At 46.2% G+C, this 27,486-nt stretch overlaps 1 long non-coding RNA gene across 1 annotated transcript; it reads left to right on the top strand.

The window, feature by feature from the left end:
- Positions 1 to 27,486, top strand: LOC119436773 (uncharacterized). Its single transcript, XR_005189115.2, has 7 exons — positions 1 to 606; positions 18,769 to 18,978; positions 20,047 to 20,170; positions 21,122 to 21,209; positions 23,000 to 23,113; positions 25,427 to 25,606; positions 26,241 to 27,486. It is a non-coding gene; the product is annotated as an uncharacterized LOC119436773 (long non-coding RNA).

The raw sequence follows: 27,486 nt of genomic DNA, 5'->3' as shown, positions 1-27,486 counted from the left end.
ACGTCGTCGCGGGGCCTTCCCCCGCTCTGCCTTTCCCGTCACCCCCCTCTGTAGCGGCCGGGCTGACGTAAATTCATCGCCAGTTCCGAGTCCATTATTCCGAGTCTGAAAGTCGCCCCGTGTTCATTCGACCATCTGTGGCGGACGCCGGTGGTTCCAGGACTAGCGAACCCCTTGCCGGCACGGGCTAGCGCGTGCGCGACCGTCGTGGAACCCCCTTGCGTGCGCCCGCATCCGCCTCCGAACTTCGTCGCACCATGACGGCCCTCAGATCAGAGCAGCTGAGATGCTCTCGCGGTCTCCTCCTGCTCCTCGTGGCCACCTCGTCGTTCGCTTCGGCGCAGCTGGCCGGCAATTCCACGCACGCTGTGCCTGTGACGGGCCTCTCTGTCGGCCGGACTTCGACGACCACGACGACGGCAAAGCCGGACCCCATCAAGGAGGCTTTCGACTCCCTGTCCGAACGGATCACGCGAATCATGATGAAGGAGTTCTACCCCATGGTCAGCGAGCTCATCTACGACCAGCGCCTTTCAACGGGCTGTATCGGATCGCTCATGAAGATCGGCCCGGCCTTGCAAAACTTCGACATCTGGGCCGTAGAAAGTGAGTGCCGGCCCGGCGTGTGGCGTTTTGCTCTTTTTTTTTTCTTTTTTTTTTTTTTTTCCAGAGCCATGGTGCTCACGTGAAAGTACTAAAACGAGCTGAAGGCGTGAGTCCATTTCATTCGCGGCAAACGTTTAGTGCATTTTTAATTCTCGTGGTAGTGAGTAACTGGGGTCTGTCTTGTTGTCACTGTTGGCACTACAGCTTCCCTTACTCTAGCTGGCTACGCTTATTCGCTTTTGTCAGCCCTCACTAGATGTTCAAGAATAATGCACAGTTATGGAACAAGTGTGGGCCTCTGATTTCCCCTTGGTTGTTGTAGATTAAAGCCAGCGCGGGTAATTGTTTATTACACTGTGTTCTTTCTTATTCCGCTCTTGAAATGCAAATGTCACTGTAGGCGCCGTTTTCTTTTGATGCATGTGTGTTCTTGCTCTGGATAACGTCCATACAGGATGTGTGTTGCAACTCATCGCGCGATCCCAATCCCTTGCGCGAGCAGGCTGCGCGCGTGATAAACTGTGAGGCCTTGACCTCGTGAAGTCTCACAGTTTGTCATGCTCATCTCATAGTATTTGATGAACTCAGGTTGTACGATTCCACATGTGTTCTTGTTATCCAAAATGGATTGGAGTGGAAGCAGTAGGATGAATAAAAAAAAGGCGATCTTCAATAGTATTTCATAAAACAACACAAACAAACAAAAACATAGTGGCCTTTGCGTTCTCGGTGATAGCGAAAAGTGAAGGTCTTTTCCTCGCTAGGCGGAATGAACTGCTGATTTCATTGCTCTTTACCTCCTCATTATGTATTTACGATTAGTTCACTTCGGTGCAGGATCATTGGTTATAAAGTTCGGCTGCTGAGCACGAGATCGTGGGTTCGATTTCCGGCTGCAGCGGTCATGTTGTGGTGGAGACGGAATGCAAAAACGCTAAAGCACTTAGATTTAAACTCACGTTTACGAAGCGCAGCCGGTAAAAAAAGTAATACAGAACCGCCCTCCACTACGCCATTTCTTAAAGCCACTCGGTGGCATTAAATAACCTTTAAAAAGAAGGTGTAAAACTTCAAACCCATCAGTTTGCGAACAACTACTTCAGTATCCCTAGTTTAAAAATTTTACGACCATACAAAGCCTAAATTGCACACAGTATTTCTAATATGGTGGTGAGGTACCGCAAAATTCGGAAGCAAAAAGCGCCATGTGTTTGCACGTGGGCTTCTGTGTAAGACACTCTCAACGGCGTACAAACCATCCCAAATTGGGGGAAAATAAAAATAATAAAATAATAAAAAATCAAGAACAAGTACTAATATTATTCTCCAGAGAGCGAATTCAATAAACGGAATAACGGGCAAATACGTAGAAACAGGGTGACTTCATAACAGACAAAACTGTGCTATAAAATTAATTATAATAAAAAGACAGGCCCAAAGCGAGATTAATACGACGAGAGCGCTTCAAATTTGTCTTGTATATTTGGGGTGCAGCTGAGTGTTGAACATTTCAGAACTACAGGTACACATAACACTGAACGTCCATTTGTTGTCAACTAACCTTGGTACGTTTCTGGTATATCTAATGCAGGCAATCTTGAATACGCTTGCAAGTGGGTGCTGTGAAGTGTCCGCTGTCGTAAACGCGCTTTATGGAAAACGACATGACGCTTCTATCATGATGTATACGCTGTTCGAGAATTTAGGCCCATGAGAAAACAGTCACAGACCTAGAAATACTATATCTTATGCGCGCGTGCTTCGTATTATTAATTTAAGGTCACCTGCTTTGCCGCAATTCTCCACTTTACATGTGCGCCAAACCACTCGCGTTAGGTACATAATTTAGGGGTAGCAAGTATACCTTTCTGCTAATTGCAATCAGAGCAATTAGATAATTAGCGTTAATTAATTAATCAACTTGTAAATTATTATAATTAGATGAAAAGTGGCAATGAGAAAATTGTAGGGCAACATGAGAAACTGCCGATAAAGGTTTCTGTTGCACAATCCGTGCTACATAAAAGTGTTTTTACGAGCGTGAAAGAAGCCCGCGAATACACGCAAAGTGCCTCGAGTGGCCAGTCGCGCGTCAATTTTGCGTGTTCGCGGGCTTCTTTCCCGCTGGGAAAAATGCTTTTATGTAGCACGTATTGAGCAACAGAAAGCCGTATCGGCAGTTTCTCATGTTGCTCTTCAATTTTCTCATTGACACTTTTCATCCAATTATAATAATTGAGAAGTTGAATAATTAATTAACGCTAATTATCTAATTAGGCGGATTGAAACAAAATAGTCTGAGTATCTCCAAGCGAGGGCAAACAACATTACCTTGGTTCTGTCCAGCTACGTAGCACTTGCATATTTTTAAGGTTTGGCCCGAGTTAACTGAAACACACTGTATATGTGTTCGGCGCAGTAGTAAATTGAGAACCGTGATTACCATTAACCACGCAAATAATTGCAGAAATGGTTATATCGCCCACCGTGAGGCACGGTAACAGTCGACAATTCTCAGAAAAACATGACGAAACGTGGAAAAAAATTTAAAAAAAAAAAGGTACAGGAACAACAACTCCTGGAATAGCACATTAAAGGAGACAAGAAGTTCAGTTCAAATATACACATCTCAGTGAGGGCCGGTATTTTGTAGCGATGCCTTTCGGGTGCTAATGGCTTTTCTCGCTTATCGCGCTTTGTCAGTGGTCAGAGCGACGGTCCACTCGCGTTATCAACGGGATCAGCCGGCCGTGAGCGGTGGATGATAAGACTAGTATAGAATAAAGCATAACGCATCGCTACAAAACACCGGCCCAGGTCACTGTATTTCCATTCGTGAGTCACGTTAGGCCGGATTGACTGGTTAAATGATGTATAGAAGCTTTGCTCAATCCATACAGCCACTTTAGGCGTAGTATCAAAACAAAAGAGAGAGAGATAGAAACTTTTATTTACAGAAAGGCAGAGAGGTCGGCCTGGGCTGTAACTTGGTCTGGCCTGCTACTCTACACATGGGGAAAAGGGACGGGGAGGAAAAAGGTATCAAAACGAAGATGTATATTACAACTTGAAGGTAGCTTAAGTCCACCATGAACAAATGACGGCGCTTTTGAAGAGCCAATTAATAAGAACATAAGAATATATTACAGCTAATAAATTAGCACGCCGCGAACAAGCAACCACACAGGGCACGGTGGCAAGAGAGAGAGAGAAAGGTAAACGCATAGTCACAGGGAACGGAACAGCTACTGGTCATATCGACGGGACAAACCGTTAGGACATCGATCGCATGGCGGCGAAGGAACTTGATCGAAGGCCAGAGCGGACAACTAACGGCGCCCGACGCTCGCCGTGTGTTTCCCGCGGCGGCCGTAACGATGACACCGAAGGAAGAAGCGGGCCCGTCGTGCTTAAGTGGCGCATAAATCCCGCCAAGCCGTCAGCGGCGCGGACAGCCAGCCGTTCGCTCAGTCGAGATGTCTTCTGAGGAGGTGCGTGCGCGATATAGGCTGGCCGGGGGCGTCGTAATCCTTTAACACGCGGACCTGCGCGAGCGATGAGGGCCCGCAGTTGAGTTTTCCTCTCCGTCTCGCGCTGTTGACGCTCGGTTGCGCGAGTTGTCGTGGCGTGTATAGAGCACGATTTACGGGACGGCCGAGACGGTCCAAGGCGGCGCGTGCCGCCGCCGCGCCGCTATATATACAAACAAGCGGGAAAAGCGAGAGCCACTGGTCGCTTTCTGCTTGCGCGATAACCGAACGGTAGCAAGATGGATTTATCGATGAAGGAAAGAAAGGAGGTGAAGGTTGACGCGATTGGGAGGTTATTGACGTGAAATGTCTTTGAAATCGGTAAGACGGGGGTCACTTGCTAAAACGGCATGGATGGATGGATGGATGTAAAACTTTAATGAACGTCCTGAGGTACGCGACTCAGCGCGCAGCGGGCCGCTCCCACGTTGGGACAGTCAGGCCATGCCCGACCGCCGCATCGTGGGCCCTCTGGACAGCCCATAGTTGCGCCCCGGCATCGGGGCTCTTGATAGCGGAGAGCCACTTGTAACGGCATGTAACGAAAATATATTATAGCATTATCGTTTATATCTTTGCAGCGAGCACGATTGCAGAATTAAACCGTAACACGTCCACTAGCTGTAACATAAGTGAGTCATGTAAGCTTTCTAACGCATGAACTTGTGCATTTCGTTACTTTATAAGCCCGAGGGCGCGGGATCGAATTGAGGCCGCCGCATTTCGATAGGGGGCGCAATCCAAGAAAGCCCGTGTATACCGTGCATTGGGTACACGTTAAAGTACTCCAGCTGGTCAAAATTAATCCGGAGTCCCCCACTACGGCGTGCCTCAATATCATATCCGGGTTTTGGCAAGCATGAAGCCGCCCAATTTGTCTACGTCATTTCTGTACCCCTAGAGCCCCCACACCGTCTGCAGCACGCAAAAGAGGTTTCACGTACCCCACTGCGGGTACGTGAAATATACCCTACCCCGTTTTTCGATATCAATCAGGGGGTGTCGAAAAAATGGTGATGCAAAAAAAAAAAAAAACACGACAGCTGCCTTATTGAGACATCAGCATTTTTCTTTGTTTCACTTCGTCGTCTTGTTACCCAAGAGAACACCAAATGTACGACCGCTTTACGTCAGGCAGCAATTTCTTATTTGCGATTTGCTCTGTGAAAATGGTCCAGAGATTCAGGAGAGAGTGATGCAGTAGGCTACAGTGACGCCACCATCCTTTTCTTTTTCTCTCTCTTGCCCAAACTTCAAATGGGGCCCAAGCGTGAGACTGTGTATAACCCACCTGCTCTGTAAAAGTTCAATACATTTACACTGCGTGTTCTGACTCTAGAAAAAAAAATAAGACTATAAAAGCAAGTATGCAGCGAGGCCTAAGTGCTACGTCGTTGGCAAAAACTACGTATACAGTTCTTGTAGGGGTGTCATCTGTGACACCCAAGAACTCACCCTGCATCCCGTGGCTAAGGGAGCCATCTAATGCATTGATATTGACGAGCTGGTGACGCCAACCTTCTGCAGGACACAGCCTTTCCTTCGGTCTCACACCGTAACCTTTCACTGATACAAAGCCGTTCTAATTTATCAAAATTTCGAATTATTCTAACTTCATCTGTATTTTCAGAACCTTTGTTTACACTCGCACCTCTCTTTGAGCCGCGGTGCCCACGCACGCCGAGGAAATATAGCTGCATGAACCTCGGTACGCCGCTCGCCGGGCAGCGTCCATAATTGTCTTCAGCCAGGTGCAAAATACAGGCTAGGAAACCACGTTGTCGAAGCTGAAACAATGGGTTCTCTTACACAACCGCTGGTGATGATCAGAATAAAAGCAAACAATAGGGAGGCTCAATTGGACGCTAAAATTGATGCTGAAAGGAGGAGGCGAGCGACAGAGAGCGAGAGGTTGTTAATTGTCGTGTGGAACGTGGTGAGATCTGGGAGGTATATTTATAGCAGCATAGAGCGGAATGTTTCTGCGTGCTCCATGGATTTGTCCGCGGCGACAACCTACGTCCGGGAGTACCACTAAAGTTACTGATCCAAGACACGCTTGAACAACACATGTCTTCCTCCTTCTTGGAAAATTGCGCGAGTGGTTCCGATACTAAAACCGGGTAAAACTCCTTTATCGATAGATTCTTTCCGTCCTGTAAGCCTGACAAGTTGCGCTTGTAAACTTATGGAAAAGATTATTGATGCTAGGCTTCAGTGGTGGACAGAATGCACCAACGCACTGCCCGAAAATATGGCGGGCTTCCGCAGGCGCCGGTGTACGATGGACGCTATTTTAGATCTTGTTACATACGTAGATCATGAAAGGAACTGTGGAAGAATCACCATTGCAGTGTTTCTAGACATAAAGCGTGCATTTGACACAGCCAGCCACACTCACGTACTGCACGGGTTAATTCATTTGGGCATAAGTTGGCCGCACACTGAGATGGATTGCGGAATTCTTAAGAGACAGGAAAATCTATATTGAAACTGCTGAAAAAGCACAGAGCATAAAGTGAATCAAGGCGTTCCACAAGGTAGTGTACTCCAGTCCATTTTTATTTACCTGTGTTATGGCTGAATTACCCCATATCTTGCCTGTTACCTTGAATTATTCACTATATGCAGACGACTTGTGCATATGGGCATCTGACACGAGTACTCAAGCCGTTCAGCAAAAGTTGCAAGTTGTCCTAACAGTGATTAATGATTTTTTGAAAAGTAGAGGTATGATTACTTCACTTGAGAAAACTGCTGTACATCCTTTTACAAGGAAATGCCTCAAGAGATTCCAGCTCGTGCTAGACTCTCAAAATTTGCAACTTGTGCGACAACACAAGTTCTTGGGTATTATTATAGACAGACGGCTATCATGGGCTCCCCAAATAAAAGCATTAGAAGAGAAAGTCAACTCCCTAATCAACATTCTTCGTCGATTTGTTGGAGTGAGATGGGGTAGTTCAACCTCTTCTTTATTACGCATTTACTCGGCGATCATTAGACAAAGAATACCATACTCTGCCCCTGTACTACATGGACTAACCCGTAATGTAGAGGAAACAATTCAAAGATTGTTGGCCAGAAGCTTTCGCATATGTCTTGGCGTTCCCCGTGCATCTGCCAGTGCTTTGGTAATTGCTGAGTCCCGCCAACAAACTTTTCATGCACTAAGATTTACGGAAACTTGTCGTCACTTTTTTAGTTTGGCAACACAACACGATAATCATCCACTATGCCAAGACCTTCAAAGTAGAACCGCTGCACGCATACATGATGAAATACGGCGGTGCAAAAACTTATTACCTGCTTACGAATACTGGCCTGCATGCGCAACTCATCCCCCATGGCGACTTGCAATTCCATAAATAGTCTCTTCAATTCCTGGAATATATCGTAAATGTGACATGCCCGTAGTTGCAATAAAGCAATTAACTTTATCACATCTTTACATTAACTACGTAGATCGCATTCACGTATATACCGATGGATCATGCTGGAAACAAAGCTCTACATCCGCGTTTTATATACCTGCATACCAAGAGAAAAGAGCTTATAAGATTTTCCAATTTACAACGTCCACAACGGCAGAACTTTACGCAATACTTTCTGCTTTACGTTACATATGTCAGCATTCAGGACCTCTTCGCTGGGTAGCTCTGAGTGATTCGCAAGCTTCATTGCTGAGCTTAAATGAAATCAGCTTAAGAAAAACAAACAGCACATTGGCATACGAAATACAGAAGACATACGCCATAGCGAAAGATCTACAACACGACATAACTTTCCAGTGGATTCCAAGTCACTGTGAAATCATAGGAAATGTAACGGCTGATCACATGTCACGTGCTGCTCATCAAAAAAATGAATTATCACCAGTTCCTCTAGCAACGAGTGATGCGCGTTGTTTATTGAACAAACTATGCGGTAAATTGTCCGAGGAAACTTGGTTCATAAATGATGCGCAGAACTCTCAATTATATAATATTGATCCTGGAATAGAATTCAATATTTTGTTTAAAATTAACCGATCGGTTGAAACAACAGTACATAGGCTTCGGCTAGGCACTGCCTATACTAAAAGCTTCCTGTATAAGATAAGAAAAACTAATAGTGATACATGCTCATGTGGAGAGGTTGAAAAAGACGTAGAACCCCTTCTTCTACACTGTAAAAAACATGATGCTCCCCGTAAGAAGCTTTCAGAAAAACTACATGTCTTGGATAGATGACCACTATCCATAGGAAAAATTTTGGGTCCATGGCCGACAGAAAAACTACAAAACATTGCTGCACGTGCCTTAGTACAATTTTCGGAGGAATCAAAAATATCAAAAAATACTAAGTCAGATATCAGTTATTGCTGGCATTGTTATTATTAACAGGCACTCTTGATTACATGTTTATTGTGTCTTCGTGTTCATGTAGCATTTGTGTCTGCGTAAAAGACTGTTGTATTTAGAGCGCGGCATTCAAGAGGGACCTAATTTGCAAGTGCCCAACATCATCTGTGTGAACATCTTGGTTTTGTGAACATTTATGCTTTGTGAACTCATGTGTTGCGTGTGAACACTTCAGTTTTGTGAGTATTTATGTTGTGTGAACTCTTCTGTTGCGTGAACATTTATTTATATTGCAGTTAAGACTTAGTACGTGAATGTTTGTACATGTGGTTCTTAGTCCAGTTTTGTGATTTTTGACACTTTATGAGGACAACTATGATATCAGAGAAGAGGAGTAGCCGGCGCCACATATAGGCACCAACCTCTCCTTAACTACATTTAATAAAAGAAACGTAACCGCTGGAGCATGAACCGTTCTACAGCCATATTGATTCTTAAAGCGGATCAATTTCCATCACATAGCTATTCTCCTATTTTATCTCCCCTCGTTACCACAAACAACTCGTTTGAAGTATGAGAGAGAGAGAGGAGGAAACAAAAACAAGAAACAATAAGCAGGAAGTAAGCGGCCGCCACTGGGATCAGTTAAAAAGCTATCGTTGCTTCTCCGTCAACAACACGTTACCACTATTCATCCTTTTCAGTGGACAGATTTCTTCGCACAGAAATCTAGTCTATTGAGTGTCACGCGCGTTACTCTTTCGTGGCATACCCTTTCTTTATGGCGGATTTAACAAGGCGCGTTGTCGTGCGCATGACTGTATATACAGATAGTAAACATATACCGGTCGGCGGCGACGCATCGGCGAGCTGGTGACAGCGCAGGGAATTCATCACTCAGATGACAGAGGATTAGACGCCGGGTTCGTGAATCGAGGGCATAATACGGACGGGTATATGGGGGATGCCGCAGGCGAATGGATCGTCGTCGTCACCGTCGCCAGCGACTTATCTCCAAAAATGAGAGGCGACTGAAAGGAGATCGCCGGGGCGTGAAGGACGCGCGCCCACCGCGCGGCCGCGGACACGCGCAGCCGGCGGGCGAGCGACCAGTTACGCATTCCGCGATTCCTATCGGCCTCTATTTACACTTCCACGCATGAATGACGTCGCGCCGAATGTCCGAGAAGAAAGGACGCGCGCGAGAGATTCGAGGGTTCGGCAAAAAAGAGCTACACTCGTCCACGACCACCAGCGCTCTCTTGCCAGAGCAGCGGCGACTATATATGTAGTGCTCGCTGTACAGAGAACGGGGCGGTAAATCCCCCGCGGTGGGGCCGATGAGTGGACGAGTACCACGCGCGTGCGAGCGTCATACTCGAGCGACCGTCATCGCGCGCCGCGGGGCAGCCGCGGCCCGACAGGAGGGCACGAAGGCTTAGCGCCAGTGCGACATCGCGCGGACATTGTTCCGCTCTTGTGTTTTCGCCCGGGAAAACGGAAGCCCCGCGGAACGGCTACCGCTGTACGAGAGCTCATTGTGTCTTACATCGTCACAAGCTGTCCATGGACCACGTGTTTCTGATGCGTCAGTTTCTCAGGAAGCACGTGTCATGTCGACACGCATGCAGTCTCAAGAATGGCGCGAGGGCTGCTAGAATTCGTCAGCTTTCTGTTCTATGAATCGCCTGTTGTTGGGAAAACAGGATAGTGCGCACCACTGCTGTACGGGGTGACCATTTTTCAGTTTTGTGGAATTTTCTTTTTCTAGATCGCCCCTGTCAGATAACATAATTCCAGTCCTTGAGCTGAATTGTTCAGAGGGGCGGCGCATATTGCAATCTATGAATTGTAGCCGGTGAGTTTGCTAGGTGCATCCACTTGAAATGAATTTCCAGGATGGCACCAGTTTCGAGGTATTATTTCCCAAAGTATGGGACAAAATAAATGGGCGTTCCCGTTACTTTTATGCAGTAGAAAGAATTCAAAGCAAGGCAATTGTAAGAAGTGAAAGGCAGGATAGGAAAGAGAAGGAACAAGCCACGTCTCCACACTTGTTTAAAATCCGCGGAGCGCCATCCTCCACAAAAGAAGACAGCGCGGACTAGAGTCGAATTTAACAAGGCGATTAATAACCAATCCCCCAATGCGGATATGTACCCACAGTGGGACAGATTGTTTTTGACCTGAGTGGTCGCAACTCTGGTCAAGAACAAGAACAACAACAACAACATCGAAAAATGTCTGGCTTGCGTACGTCTTTGAAGTGTTGAATGTTTCGCGCACTACGTTAAGAATTTCAGTACGTGTTTGAATGTTTACTCGAACCGATACGAGTTGAATCAGTGCAAGATTTAACTACGTATTTTATTCCATGCGATATTATTATGCGATGCCAACTATCGCGTCGCAGCTTTGTCATTATTGGCAACACTACAATTTTTTTTCATACTTCGCACACGCTGATTTTCCAGTCGTACGGAGTGTCTTCTGACTCTCCCGTCCCCGCACGTGTGGGCACAAAACCATAAACGTAAGTGCCAGAGTAACTGCTCTATTTCCGTGAGCCCCTCCTCAATATATAATTAAATAATTAAATAATTAATTTAGCAAAGCTAAGTAAAAAGCGTTTTCAGCCACACTTTTTTTTTCAGGTGAATATTTTTCTTTTCAGTGCTTTTGAGTGTGTCATAAGTCATGCAAAACCGGCTTTCATTCACCGACCAAAGAACTAAGTCTATAGTTTCCCTATTGTAACACCCACTGGTTGGCCGGTTGCCGTAGTTCGAATCATAGTACCAGAACCGACGTGACCAAGAACTCCTCCACGAGACGCAACAGAGAGACAGAGAAGGAAAGACTAAAGGAAAAAAGGGCAACCATGGTGTCGCGCCCGGTTGGCAACCCCACACGTGGCGAAAGCGATAACGCCTTAAAGGGGCCCTGCAACACAATCCAAAGTCGCTGAAACTTCACAATGCAATCATAATGAGAGTTCAGCGCCTCGAATAGAATTCTCGCGGCTCTAGAGTTCACATTCCCCTCTCTCGTGGCGTAGAACTGCATCGCCCATTATCAGCAGGGCATTGATGTTACGTAGAGGAAGTCGGCGCGCCATCGTTGCCAAGCCTGTTCAGCTTGTTGATGGCGTAATTTCTATGACTACAACGCATTCAACTAGGTTTGTGTTATAATTAGGCGATAATTAAAATTACTGCGTAACGTGATGTCGTTGTTTTCTTTTTCCCCGCAGTGCTCGTAATATCGCGAGAACGTGAATCGCACATTATATTTTTAACTAGTGTCGCAGATCGATATCCCGTTCGCAGCACCTAGTGCACGAAATCACCGCGTCCTGATTATCGCGTGATGATTCTCACGTCATCGTGAGCATCACTACATCGTGATGTTGCATAAAAGGTTTTCTATTGGTCGCTCGGTGAGGGTCGATAGCGACGTAACGGTAGCCGGCTTTGTGTTCGCAGAAGGGCTCGCCCATTCTGCGCCACTGATCTTTCCGAGAAGCTTTCATTGAGTCGGCGTCGCACGGATGAATCTGATTAGGGGCGGCAATAGAGGAGCCTTTCTTCTGATGTGCAGATGCGACCATTAGCGTTCGCCACAAAACATGGAGTTGTCGAGCACAGGGCGCCTGTGGAGAAAGTACCGAAAACGAGCGAGAAACCGCGCTGGTCACGTTTAGTCGTTATTTCATCAAACGCCTTTGACTGTTATTTTGGCAACATTGCTTAACATGTTTGCGCCAGTATACTCATTCAACTGTGGAGCCCAGCTGCCATTATATGACAATATCTCGACTTCAGAGTGGTTTAGGGGCCCATTAAAAGTGTACATACCGGCCAGGCCTTTCTCCAGCGAGTGACGTCGTGTATAGGGTCGTCCATGTTAAGGTAAAGGCCTAGTATTCAAGCCAGTATAAATAGGTTTAGCAAGTCTTCTACGTCGTTTGGTAAACGTGCCTCAGACAACGCCTGATGCGGATACCTATTGATAAAAAAAACTAGTCTGCTGGTAACAAACAAAACTCAGCAATAAGACAAAATGCAAAGGAAGGAGTCGACGACGCGACATAGTATTTTGTTGTTGGCGCTGAGTTTTGTTTGTTACCATGAATCCAATCCGACTAAGCCAATTTGCTCTCTTAATTAGTCTGCCGGATTCCATGCCAACCTGAAGCTGCACTATGAACGCTTCAGTACTAATGACGTAGACCCGCCGTAGTGTATTAGCCGCTATGGTGTTACGCTGCTAAGTAAGAGGTAGCGGGATCGTATCCCTGCCGCGGCGACCGCATTTCGATGGGGGCGAAATGCAAAAACGCCCGTGTACTTAGATTTAGGGGCACGGTAAAGAACCCCAGGTGGTCAAAATTAATCCGGAGTCCCCCACTACAGCGTGCCTCATAATCAGATCGTGATTTTAGTACGTAAAACCCCATAATAATTTTTTTGCTAATAACATATGTATTCTAAATGTGGACGACCTTCTACAAGCAAACCGACGCACCACACATCGACTCTTTCTAAGCGTGCGCCATCAGAAGCCGTTTACGAAGTGCATACCCCTTCGGGCGTACACACGCATAATCGCGGAATAAAATGAAGAGCCGCACTTCGACGAAACTATTCAAGACGGAGAAGCGGCGTGGCATGCACACGCATACAGAGTTCAGGATTGCACCGGCTTTCCGCGTCTGAGCTTCCGCTTGTTATTCATGCGCATGGCCTCGTGTGACCAGGCGTACACGGGACAGCTGCCACGCGCCAGCGATCGATAGCTATAGCACGCGCCTCTGATTCGTGACGCGCAGAGCAATTGGCTCGATTGATACAAGGAAAGAAAATGGATGTCGGTATAGTATAGAAGCGGAAAGTCGTTTTAATTTTTTTCCCTGCCCTTGACTGAGCGGAGGCAAAGCGAATCACGCTTCGAATTTCTAATGTTTGCGCGTATGCGAGTGCCGCAATCAATAAACACAGGAAGTTACTTGTAGAGACAGAGAAATGAGTTGTTTTTTTTTTCTTCATATTTTTGATGCAGGGTTGCCTGTGGCCGCAACCTTTTCGAATATCATCCGGCGTTTGCATTTGTAACGTATTACCTGGAATCAGCTAGGGAGCTGGAATCAGCTAGCGCAAGACAGGGGTAATTGGAGATCACAGGGAGAGGCCTTCGTCCTGCAGTGGACATATAGGCTGATGATGATGAGTGTTTTTGGTCTTCGTATGACAGTAGTACGCGGGCAAGCCTTTTTCGTTGGTGCATGTTTACGAATGCGTTTGTTAAGCCTCCTAGATGGCTGCGGGCAGGTAGGATTCCAACAAATTGTGCCTATTGTGCGTCTGTTTTTGCAGTGCGTCAGACTGAGGGACAAGGAAGAGCACGCTTGCCACAATAACAACTCGGCATTGACGTGTGCTGGATGCATATCTGTTGTCAGCATTTGACTCCATTCTCAACTCCACCACTATATAGCTACAGCACCGATAGACCGTATAGAAACACGATACTTCGCCAAGAGTTCTTCCTCGTCTTATACCTGGAAAAGGGTTTAATTAATGTTCCCCTCGGGCACTCAGATGTGAGAGATTTCCATCGACTCCAGTAAGCAAACTCGCTGTCCCGGCAGACAGAAAAAAAGAAGGCAACATACACGTGCGCTAAGTTCAAATAATCTTATTCAAAAAGGACACGAATTTATATTATACCTGCGTGATTTATTGGTTCTACCTTTGCTGACTGGTTTCTGTACCGCTTTCGCAAAAATAAAATTGATTACCTCTGGCCATGAATCGCTCCGGTTATCTTAGCCTATGTGACACGTCTACACATCATGATTCGGTTCCATTTATCTGCTTTTACGTGCTTTTCATATGTATCGTGAACACGGGGTTGTATCCGGAAATCGCGCAATATGATTTAAATGCGCGTCAGTTTTCGAAATAAAATCGGAAGATAGCACACATACTTGTCGTTCCTTCTTTTACTTAGTGTGTCGTCCATTGTCTGGGGGCGCTAAATACAACATGAATAACAAACTCTGGGCCTCTGTAGATAAGTGTCTTGGGATCTTCCAGTTCACCGTCCTCTGACACCATAAAAACACCCGTCTTGGCCGAAGAGCGGTGACATACAACGCTTCCAAAACTGCTGCGCACCGTGCATAGACATCGGCGTAATAGCCGTGGGCGTGCACATGCGGAAAAGCGCGCTTCCTTGAACTCAACCACATACTAGATTGCTATCGCCACGGTCGATAGCAATCCCGTATGTCGCTCGCCGCGACTTCGAAGCCAGCGGAAGAAAACTATAGCCACTGAGCTCCCGCAGAGGGCACAAGTTGGTGGATGGGCGTAATTACATTTCTTCAATCGTGTTTTTACTAGTTGCAACAACGTGTCATTATTTCGTATTATTGACGGCAACTCCAGGACAACAATGCGGCAACGCTGACACCAAAGCAAGAACCCGGATTGGTCCATTGGTTGGGGCAAGCCGAGGCCAGAGCGGGCCAGAGGTGTATGCGAACACCCCGTGTTACGCTCCGGCCTCGGCGGCCACAACCCACGGACCACCCTGCTTCCAGCTTTGATCCCCCCGCTGCTCCTTGGGTGCCCTGGAGATCCTGCCCCGCCAGCTTCATTATAATCTCAGGTGCCCTCCTGAGGCCTCCATTTGCCGCTTACACCTGCCCTCCTGGAGCAGTACTTGTGAAAAATTCAATCTATCGTCGCGACGGAATAAAGCACCCCGCAACGAAAAAAAAAAAAAAAAAAAGAACCACCCCGTGACTTCTGCAACACCAGTCAGAACTTTGCCGAAGTTTTTCTTTTTTTTTTTTTTTTTTTTTTTTGGGGGGGGGGGGTGATACATGCTCCGTTCTGCGCATCAGGTCAGATGTTAAGGTCGGTGTATCAAAATGACCTAAAAAATGTGGGGTTTAACGTCCCGTAACTGCACACTGGGTTACGAGAGACGTAATGAGGGACTGTAGAGAGGGACTGTATGAGGGACTGTATAGTCGAGGGCTCCGGATCAAGTGAGGTCAATCGGGGTTCTTTAGCCATGCAACGGTATACGAGCGTCTTTACATTCCGCCCCCATCAGAATTCAACACTCGCGGCCGAGAAACAAACCCGCAAACTTGTGCTCAGCAGCGCAAGGCCATAGCCACCGAACCACTGCAACCGGTGTCAAAATTATCTCAAATCGAGCAGGTCAGCAGCCACAGTGACGCGGCGATTGAAAACGCGAATGCCTGAAATGTGTTTATTATTGTTTTCCTTCGCTTTCGTTTTCCGTTTACGTAAGCTTTCTCTCTCATAATGCGATTTATACGCACAGAGACATCGTTTCCCTCCGGGCGCACGCTGATATGCGCGTATTGAGCTGACCTCCCTATACGGCCCGCGTCAAGCGTTTCTACAGCAAGCTATACTTCCCCACGTATACCACTTGTTTCACACGGTACCCATCCGTATTCGATAAAGAACACATCCCCGAGCAGAAGACACATTATGGAGGCATGTAGTATTTCGCCCCCGCATGGAGGCATGCGGGGGCGAAAGAGGAAGGCAAAAAAAAAAAAAAAGGCCGTGCTCTTATCTTCAAGACCGGCAATGTTGGTCGCGTCGTATGCATCCGCCTTTTTACAGCGTAAGCTGTTATGGGCTCATTCTAATAGTCGTTTCGGTTCGCATTGTTGTCCGCCGCCGCCGCCGCGTATCCGCTATAGCCCGAAATGCGAAAAAAAAGTACCCGGTCTCCGCCGGGATCGAACCCAGGCCCGCTGCGTGGAAGTCGGATACTTTACCACTGAGCCACGCAAGCGCTTTTTTTTTCTTTATTGCATGGAAATATTAGTAATTATATGCGAAAATTAGTTGCGTTGCATACATACACACATGAAAAACAAATTCACACACGCTAGGCAGTCCAATGAAAGTTCAAAAATCGGGTAAACAAACACAAGTGGCTGCTATCAGCGTCAGAAAAAGGCCCTATAAACGCGCCCTAGGCAGGCCCGCAGGCGCAGACGACCGGAGCCTCCGCCAGTATGGCGGCGCCATCTAGTTAAGGCGCCTGCAAAAGCCGCGTGCACAGGCGCAGACAACGAGGTGCGATTCAGACGAGGCGGACAATAAACGCGATCCCGATGTGAGATGTGCGCCACGTATTCGCGTTGCCTGTTCGGTACACGTTATGGCTTCTCCTCGCAAGGTACGAACCGCTGCTGAAGAAGCGAATTGTAGAGCTACGTGCACGGCTACAACCAAGCATCATCGGGCTCAGCAGACTGCTGTGCAGAGTGCATTACAAACCGCAGCTCGCCGTCGACGCCGGGCGGACCGCTGAGATTGCTCTCGTCAAAACGAGGCGAAGAGACTTTGCCGCGAAGACCCTGTTTTGCGTGGTGCCGAAATTGCTACTCTTAAGCCGCTCCACCAGCTTACGCTGTGACTGTGCTGCGTGTGCCGCGCAGGCCTGTGACTTTTTCGTTACCATTTGTTTTGTTCAATATTAACTTCCGATGACAATTGAAAGAAAGAAAGAAAGAAAGAAAAAAATCTTTGAAGCACTCGATTGATACTCGACTGCTCGATTCACGCGCTTAAGGCCGCCTAGCTATCGGTAACTAAACACCGCAGATAGCATTACCTTGCAGAGAAACTCTTGGTCGCCGACACTGAACGTAATTTGCTTGGCGAGACCGCAGTATATCATGCGTCATAATAGTGTAACTTACCTGACTCTGGACAGGGCCCACAATTTTTTAAAGAAAAGAATTGGGGTCTAAATGTGTACAAATCCACGTAAATATGAGAAAGAATAATGAACAAAAATACGGGTCTGAGTGGTACTACAAGCGAGATAAGCTGTAGAAGGAATGGTGGGCCTGTGTGCACGGAATTCAATCTGCCGTCAATTAGCTAATTTCGGTCGGCACTCACCTGCTGTCGCGTTTCTCCTTGCCTCGGGTACTGAAAAGCTAAGCATATGAAAACGCTGGGCATCGAGCGCTTGATATTGGCCGGCACATTTGGCAACGACAACGAAAATCACGTCGCGACGGGGAAAGGCGGGCTTTTACGGCACGGCAACTTATAAGGAAATATGTAAAGCAGTCTACGTGATGGTGTTTCCCAGATATGATTCATCACCTAGGGGACGCAAATAAAGTTGACTTAACGATGGGGGTACAAGAGAACCGCATTCCCCATAGCAGAAATAGTAAACAAGTAAGCACAATAAGTAAAATTAAATTCTGGGGTCTTACGTGTCAAAACTACAACGTTGTTAGTGCACCCAATGCACAGTACACGGGCGTTTGTTGTATTCCGCCCCCAATGAAATGCGGCCGATGGGGCCGGGATTCGTTCCAAGGCCCTCGGGCTCGGGAGCGCAACGCCCAAGCCACTGCACAACCACGGCGGGTGCCCAGCTATTATTTGAAACTTTCGAGACGCGTACCAAGCTAAACATGTTTCTCTCACTCACCGATAGCATGACGCGTGCTCGCGAAGTCGCAAATAAAAGCTAATTGTGACGTTTTCCCAAAGTTGGACGCGCAGCCGATAAGTTTATTTCCTCACATTATCTTCGATCACAAGTCTGCAAACTGTACACATTGCAGTGCATCGCCACTGATGCTCCGGCTATAGCATTTCACTTGGGTATGTAGCAAAGTGATAACAATGCGCGTCACACACACAAAAAAAACTAATTCTATAATGTTTACTGTACAGTGAAAGAGCATTTTCCTCAATGTCATTTCGATAATTCTTTGGGGCAACTACAAATGGGTACGTTGAGAGGGGCAAAGATCGGGCAGATCATTATATACGCCCGTCATTATGATGTAGAGCAGCTACATTTAGAAGTCTGCTTGCGCAGACAAATTACACAGGTACACGCTCGAAACTGTGTCAAGACTTTGTTGCGCGTGTACGTTCGACCAAAGGATCAAACGAAGTTCATAGCGGTCGAAAACCATGTGGTGTACCTTCAGTACCAACTGCGCACAGTTAGCCTGAACGCATGGCTTGAAGATATATGTCTGTGGTGGGTGGCGTAGCAGTGACCCACATGGGGCTGTCTAAATAGTTTGAATCAGCAGCATGTTCTCACTCAAACCGTATACCAGTGATTCACATGCTGTGCCAAATAGCATGACGCACGGGACCAGTCTCTGGCATTGTTTCCCTACATAGGTGTTGACGCCTAATAGATCTCTCTGAATTCTTGTTCTTTCTGTTTTATCGCAACAGTGGTGGACGCCATCGGCAAGCCGCACGCAGGCGCGACCCAGGGCCGCATCGCTGCCTACGGCGCGTACGAACAGTGTCCTGGGCATTAGGCACAACGAGAACCTGTTCCAGGGCAGGTACTGCATGATACACATGTACCACGACGGTTCTGACCTGCCACCTACGGTGTACAAAATCGCCGACAAGTTCCTCAAGCACCAGAAGCTCGAGGTGAGTGTCTGCATTATACAGGGGGTATTCCCTATATACCCGCCTTTAACCGCGCATGGCAATGATTCGGTACTTAGTAAATCACACTTTAACAAAAAGCAGTGTTTCTCTTGCATAGCGTCTCTTCAAGTGAAGAGTTAGTTCGAAGCGTTAAAAAAAAAAAAATCTTGACCAGCTGAAGAAGTTACAAATTTCCACGAGTTATACCTGCATACCAAGGTCATTCTAGACCCCTGAGGGTCAATCACGCACAACGTTGTAGAGAGACGTCAGAGAATTGCAAATAGGGAGGAGCTGCAGCTGTGTTTAGCCCACTACTTGTCGCTGTGGCAATGCGGTGAATTAGGCAAGTGCTGATAAAGAGAACGAAGTCGAAAGAACCGACTGCTTGCGACAGCTTTCATGTATGAGCCTTCAATATATACCGGTGCCTGTAATATTGTGGAGGTGAACATCACTCAGGTGCAGCCTTGTAACATCTCTTTTTATTTATCTTTATTTGCATGTTTTATGGCAGACTGACATCTTATCAGAGCGCATATTTTAAGCGTATTCGAAGAAAATGATCTTAATATTGACACGAAATAGGCACGTTAGGCACTAAAGCTAGATACGACATAATATTATGCATCCACTGCAGCAACGTATTATTGCAAATTTCATAAAATCTTTGCTTTTATCCGCAGCAAATGAGTAGAAAAGTGTTTTTAAGAACGATATTTCTCATTAAACAGCAACCTATGTGAGTACGACCCTTTTTGGAATACACACACACACACGAGTAATACATAGTAGACAGTGTGACACAGTGATTCTGCAACACATGAACATCAACACCTGAAAAATAGCATAGATATGAGCATAATTTCACGCAGTGCTTAAATTAAATGTACGAACACGAGAAATAATGCCTACATCGAGTGCCGCAAAAACACTCCCGTAGGTAACTATCTCTGTAGTATAATCCTTGTTGCGGAGACGTTTCGTCTGGTCACTTCCTCAAGGTCCAAACCGAGGCTGTTTCTTTAACTGCGTTGCCTTGTTTGTTCCTTCTGCCTCGTTCAACAGTATATCGGAAACATTTCACGAGTGGCCGACAAGGAGTTCGTGTCTTTGATCCCGCTTCTCAAGTACGGCGTTTGTTTACCTTCCATCTGTCATCAGGAGGACGTCCAAGTCATCATTGACCACTGTAAGTGTGCACCGCCTTCTTACGTGAGCTTTTACGCTATCGCATTGGGAACTTTCGATTTCGAGCCCTTTCGATGACCTGACATTCGTGCTGAATGCTGTACCTAGTGAAGCTTGATCACTGCTTTTAGTCTCTTGGAAACTATAGACGCGTGCACGTCTCATTGCGCGCATTTTGTCATTCCTAAACCAGACTGAGCAGTGCGGTTGTATGTTTCTTTTTTCTTTGCCTTCTGCCACATGGCGCATAATACGTAGTTTCTTTCTTGTTAAATAGAGAGAAAAGTAATTCACTTCTTATTCTAGCAGACGTTATGCATCCCTATAACCTTTGCGAAAGTTTGAAAGCTTCCGAGATAGTTAGTGAAAGCTATGTTAGAGAGCTGTGTTTAGAGAGCTGAACTCCGCGATTTCGCGTGCTGTAGTCGTTGTCACCTGGCTGTCTCGCTGACCACTCTCGCCACCATACTTTAGCAGTCAGTGGTCGGAACACTGTGTGCCAACTTTGTTATCTTCGTACAGTGCCAGGAGCGCTTTCGGCCGTTCTACTTCGACGGGTGCAGTGCCGAGTCAAGCGAAATCTCGCGAAGATGATAATGTCACCGAAAGTGAAAGCTCCAGAATGTTAGCCTCGAACAAAACTTATCTTTCTTCTGCAACGTACGCCACCATGGCTGATGACCGTTACTGGATGCGTTTGTCGCCAAACTTCTCTGCACGTTTCTTATCGCGATGCACCGTTCAATCTTGTCGGATCATGAAAGCTTCGCTTACACATGTTCCCACTGTGCGCGGGATCTGAATATTTATTTATTTATTTATTTATTTATTTATTTATTTATTTATTTATTTATTTATTTATTTATTTATTTATTTATTTATTTATTTATTTATTATTATTTGACCAATTTTTCTAAACGTGAGTTTTCTTCTGTATTTATTGCTCATGCAGTTGTCGGTGAACTCGACCTTAATATCACGGCCCAATGGTGCAAGGTCGAGGAGCCAGTAAAGTTGGATCAACGGCAAACTCTAATTGTGTAAGTCCCGATGAATACGTTACCCTTGAGCCACCTATAATAATAATAATAATAATAATAATAATAATAATAATAATAATAATAATAATAATAATAATAATAATAATAATAAAGCCACAAGTACTTAGTGCGAGGTGGCGTTACTCATAAAGAAGTGACGCCTAACGAGCACGTCTGGCTGCTTCTGGAACTTTCGTTTGATCCCCGATTCCTTTCACTGTATGGACCAGGGCCGTGATCTGGTAGTAATGCATTCCGCTTGATTATATCCCCTCTTATCATCTGCCGTTCACGACCAGCTGATCTCATTGATAACGCGAACGGGGCGCCGCTCTGACCACTGACGAAGCCCGAAAAGAGCGATAAGGAATAGCATCGGAAAGTGAGCAGCTATTTTGGGACGTTGCCTCTTCCGGGGCTATATTGTTTTTCGTGCTTCTTCAATGGCCGGCACGACGCTCCGCCCGCGTTATCAATGAGATCAGCTGGCCGTGAAGAGTGGATGATAAGAGTGGCATAGCATCGAGCGGAAGGCATCGCTAAAAAATCGCGGCCCACAATAATTTATACCCGTGCCAAACGGGCAAAGTAAAGTGCACTTTGAGCGAGTGCACTTCAGCGCGCTGAGTGTCACTTTGGCGGTGCGCTGCTACACGGGAAAGAAAAGTGTTCTTTCAAATTGATGGCCATGGCGACCGGGAGTCAGACGGGAAAGCATATATTTATTAATATAAAGATGTCTGCACGAAAACGGTTTATTATTGTTAGAAACAACATTTACAATCCACCTTTATAAGTGCCGGCAACGACGGCAACTTGACCAGCAACAGTCAAAACGACTCGATCCGCCAAACAACTGCGCAGTCATTATCCGGCGTGGTCGTGCAACAGCCCGAGAGCGAGAGTAGTTTTTTTGCTGTTCTTGTTGTTTTTGTGCGGTGTGGCACATTTTATTATCTTGTAACGTTAGCAATTTAAAACAATGTTATTAAAAATTACTCCTGACTCTTCTTTCAATATCACTTTATGTATCTTCTAAGCATTGCTAACGAGGCAAGACACTTCGCCGCCGCGAAGTGAGTTCGCCGAACACACTCGCCGGCGAGTGCGCAGTGCAGTGAGTGTCACTAAGCGTTCCCGTGTGGCAGCCTGTGAATGACACTAGCCGCGAAGTGCACTCGCTCAAAGTGCACTTTACTTTGCCCGTGTGGCACGGGTATTAGAGCAAGCACACTTTCTCGGTCCCTGTCGCCAGCTGTCGGCGCAGCATCGCGCTGGGCTGTCAATTTGACGACGGGGCAGCTGACGACAAAGTCATGGCGAGCAAACACTGGCGGCAAGCAGCTATAAGAACAGGCTGGAGCATTCTCTCGCTTGTTTTTTTTTTTTTTTTTTTTTTCATTCTCTCCGCCAGTTCTCGCAGTCCTCGGCAAATGATGGCTGCCTTCTAGAAGTGCTGGAAATTCTCGTCTATAGCAGTGGCCCGGACCACTCGTTGAAAATTCTATCGAGCGACAGTGGCCGTGCTGTCTATCACGTTGCAACTGGGCACGAGAGTCGATTCGTGCCTCGTTAATTCTGTTCTCTTTTCCTTGTCAACAAACTTTTTTTTTTACTTTTTTATTAACGTCATAATTAAGATACGCTTTTTGAACGTTTACAAATGACATCGTCGTGTAATCGCGTCTCAGCAGCCATAATCATGCTGCTTTCATATTTTCACCTTTACTAGAGATATTTTCTGTGCGCGTAACGACTTAAAAATCCCTCCCTTACAAACGCCTATGCAGGTGCCTATTCGTGCTGTGGACAGCCTTTATTCTCTTCGGGACCTGCCTACGACATCTACAGGACGATGCTGTCGACGGAAGAAATCAAGGAACCTAAATACCACCCATTCATAAGTGAGAAAACGTTTGGTTTCTTTAATTCCTGCTTCGAGCGGATGAACTATAGAAAGAGGAGGAGGATTTTGTTGTTGGCTGCAGGCGGATCTAACCTTGGGAAACTTGCCGGCAATTGTTCCTCCCGAGAGCCGCCCTCCAGGAAAGTTCAATGGGACAATACAACGAAACACTAAATCACTTTAGATTGATAAAATATTCTTTCAATACTATGTTTGCGTCAACTTTGCGATAGTAAGATAATTATTGGAAGAGGATATGGATGGATGGTCACAAATTCTGTATATCAAATGTTGTGCCGAAACAGCGGTGCCGGTACGTATGCATAACGTCACGGATTTCAAAGTTGGTGTTTTTTCATTCGTAATTGGGTCGTTGTTGCTCAGTAAATGTTCTTGAAACTTGCTATGATCAGTCCGTGTCTCGTTTAGAATACAACGTAGAGTCCATCTTTACCGATAAAAATTAACTCGAAATCTCTGACATCATGGCGCGATAGTGCGGGAACTTCAAAGCGGCGCGCCACCATATTTATTATTCCGTCTTTTGTTCGCTTACCAAGCATACTTTCATGGTAGCAGCTTTTTGTTGTTGTTTTTTCTCTCTGTTTTTTTTTTTGCAATGTAGAAGAGTAATTTACTGATACATTCGAAATTATTTGTTTAATCGTAAAATCGATAGGCTAGTCATTCAGTGCGTCATTGTTCAGAAGCGCGGCGCGAGACGGGTAAAACATTACGACGCGCACAACAAGGTGGATCAAAAATACATATATATTGGGTTTCACGTGCGAAAACCATGATATGATCATAAGGAACGCTGTAGTGTTGGACTCCGCGGATTAATTTTGACCACCTGGGGTTCCCCTAACGTGCACCCAATGCACGGTACACGGGTGTTTTTGCATTTCTCCCGCATCAAAATGCGGCCGCCGCGGCCAGGATTTCATCCCGCGCCCTCGGGTTTAGCAATGCAACTCCAAAGCCACTGCCTCACCATGGCTGGTTAGAGGTGTCACACGCCACAAACGCAGCGCTGGCGAGCCATCCAGCCCCTCACGATGCCACGCAGTAGCGCCAACTTACACGACACAGCACCCTGAGATCAGTCTTCCGACCGTTACTAATCCTAAGCTAAGGCCACGTCAGTTTTAGGAACTTCAGGAGCCGGAACAGTTCGATCCTGAATGTTCGGTGTACTCGCGGAAACATCATGGCGTCCGCATTACATAGCGTGTGGAGCGCTTCGACGCTGAATGACTCAAACAGAAATTTCCGCTCTGTAGCGAGTTCAGGACACTCCAACAAATAGCGTTCAACGCCACTCTGAGTCTTACAAATCGCACATAATGGCGACGCGGGTAGTGCAGTCTTACAATCATGCTGGAGTACAAGCTGACGCCGTGCGGAGTCGGTACAGCAGGAAGGCCTCTGGCCTGCTCAGTCTCTTCGTCACACAGGATTGCAGAGGTGGCGGTGACCGTAACGATTGCAAATGACAGGCGACGGCTTGTTTTATAAGACGTTGAGGGTTTCTATAGGAGCCTTGTTTGTTGGCCTGAGTTCTCGAGCATGGCGAGAAAGTCCATTAGCCGCTTCATTTTCCACTACGCCTACATGAAAGAAAATCCCGGTAATTGAAGCGCGCAAGTTATTTGTGGCATTTATTTCAGTGCATCTCTAATTGAAGAGCCGCCTGCGGAGCAGTAATATGTGTTAGCGTGCGGGATTAGAATCGTCCTTACTGACGTCTGTATGCACACAACAATGGTTTTAGCGCATGGACTTGTTTGTCTTACATCCTTAGATAACTTTTTTTTTTTCGTCTTTATTTCTCTCTTCCTCGAGCAGGTAGGTGCGACGTCACTTTCAGGAAACAGTTGCCATCGTGCTGCTTTTTTTTTCTGTTTCGAATTGAGTGTGTATGATTTCATTAAATAGTAATAAGAAATAAGACGCTCGTTACGCGGTCCTACTGTGTAAGGGCAGAATCTAAATTACCTGTACGGGCTCTATTCTCTGGAAGGCAGGTTAGGTACACGTACCCTTCTTATAGCGTTAGAAAGTTATAACGTTAGAAAACCGGTCATGCTGTGACATTACAGCTGCCTCTCGGGAAAATATAGATAAAGAGCACTTTCGTCTTGCACAGCAAAATCGGACAATTAGTCTGGGGTTGCTTTCACGCCAGGCTACGACACGACGCAGTTCATTAACTTGGCGGCACGAAGGCAGTTTTCTTAGCCGCAGCACGGAGCTACCATCGGGTTGTTAACATACCGTTCGCTAACAGGCGGTTCTCTTTCTTGCGCAGCCTACCTGTCCGACTCGGTACAGTCGGTCTCTCTTCGAAGGGCGTTCAAGAAACTGATGGATATGCCCAACTGGGGCGACTACTCCAACAGGCTTGGGTTCATTCACGGCGTGCGCGTCTTCTCTGCTACGTGGGTCGTTCTGGGGCACAGCCATATGCTTCGGGACCTGCACGCCAGCTGTAAGTCGCAAGAAGACGCATGGGTGCGGGCAGTGCGGAACCGTTGTGTTTTGTCTTTCTTGTCTGCCCTGTCTTGTCTTGTTCCCTGACCTTTTGGGAAAAAGAGGGCGAGGGTTGTACTTGCTTTCATTATATCTTAATGTGCCTTCATTGTGGATATCTCCATTGAATTATGGATATGGTGCGATGTGCTCGTTTGATCTTTGTCGTCGTTTTTTCGGCCAGCCAATAAGCGTTAACTAGAACAGCAGTGCACTTCGCCACTCATTCTGAGGGCGTATTTCTCGAAACAGTTGCTGGGCTCATGGCGTCTAGCAAGTGGGCTGGCTTTACGATCTGGCAAGCTTCAATGTGGCGATTACAATGCCTGTAGTTGTTAATTAAAAATGAATGAGTAAACTTTACTTAATTGGTCCATCAATTGTCGATTAACACGTGCGTCCTAACGTTCGCCACCGCGAAAGACTTGTTACGAAAACACTGTTTCTTAATTTCTTTGCGTTTTATAATCGCCTAAAGTCTTCGCTGAAACACCCGGTATATTGAGCGTTGAGAGAGTATTCTGCAAGTGTGAGCAGCAGTTTAACTCACTTTCTGTATGTGTGATTTTCTCCTATTTTTCTTTTTTTTTCAGCCAACATGATTCGTTTCCTCAGGCGGATACAGGAGGACTTCTTGTTCACTGTCCAACTGAACGCCTTCTTGTCTGTCGAGACGTTCCTTGTCATAACGTAAGTACTAAGGTAGCTAACACGCAAATCGGCGCAGTTTTACCCGAGGAAAAGAAATGTATCAGTGCAACCAGTTTTGATACGATGAGTCTGACTTAGTATTCTGGGTGTTTCATTTTAACAATAACAAATTGATTAAAAAATCGTCCGTGGAAATTAGCACAAATCTACTTACCGAGCTGCATATAATGTATTCTTCGAATGTACTGTATGCCTCTTGGATGCATACATTACTTAAACTGAAAACCAATGCGCATGATTGACTAATTAACAAAATTTTAATAATTAGCTTGTTAACTAATTACTTTAGAGCACATAATGAAATACATCAATTGAAGCAAGTGATTTCACAAGGCACATGCACTTGCTACGAATTTTGAAACTAGCACCAGTACTGAGATAAGCGCAGTGAAACTTGCCGTAAAAGTGCACTGTTGTTCTACTTACTTTTTAAGCGAAGCTTTATAGGCTCACAAGTGTCGGCGGTGGTGGTGGTGGTACGCTGAAAAGTGGGCCGATCCTGGTGGCAGTGCAGAAAGGGTCCAAGCTCAATGGCACATACCAAGGACAAAAAGAGAGAAAGAGAGAGAAAGCAAGAAAGAGAGACAGAAAGAGAGAGAGAAATAGAAAGAAAGAAAAAAGAAACGAGAGAGAGAAAGAAAGAGAGCGAGAACGAGAGAAAGCAAGGCAGAGATAAAGAAAGAAAGGAAATCACCAGGAAGGTCGGATACACACACGATAAGCTTCGGTTACCCCTATTTTCTTGACAGGGGAAGGGCTGGTGATTTTTAACAAAGCGTCTTTTTATGCACTGAAGCTCGAAAGTTACTGGAACACCAATGCATTTCGTTGCAAACTTTGGGAACCCATACCTCGAAACTGGTGCCACCCTCAGACTTCATTCCAAGTGCATATGACATGAAAAGTCACCGTCTACAATTCGTAAATTACAATATGTGACGTAAAGTAATTACTTTGAGAGTTAATGCCCTATACACGCGTCCTAGCGCGCAAGGAGTCACACGATGTGATATGCGCACCGCGTAGCGTAGATACGTGCACACTTTGCATTGCAGTTGCATATTACCGCACCATGTGGCACGTTATGTAGTAGTTGCTCAGGTAGATAGAGCAGGCAAGGTCGACAAG

The sequence above is a fragment of the Dermacentor silvarum genome, chromosome 1 (assembly GCF_013339745.2).
Source record: "Dermacentor silvarum isolate Dsil-2018 chromosome 1, BIME_Dsil_1.4, whole genome shotgun sequence".
NCBI lineage: Eukaryota > Metazoa > Arthropoda > Arachnida > Ixodida > Ixodidae > Dermacentor > Dermacentor silvarum.
Note: the sequence above shows the minus strand (reverse complement) of the source record. Positions and strands in the feature narration are given on the sequence as shown.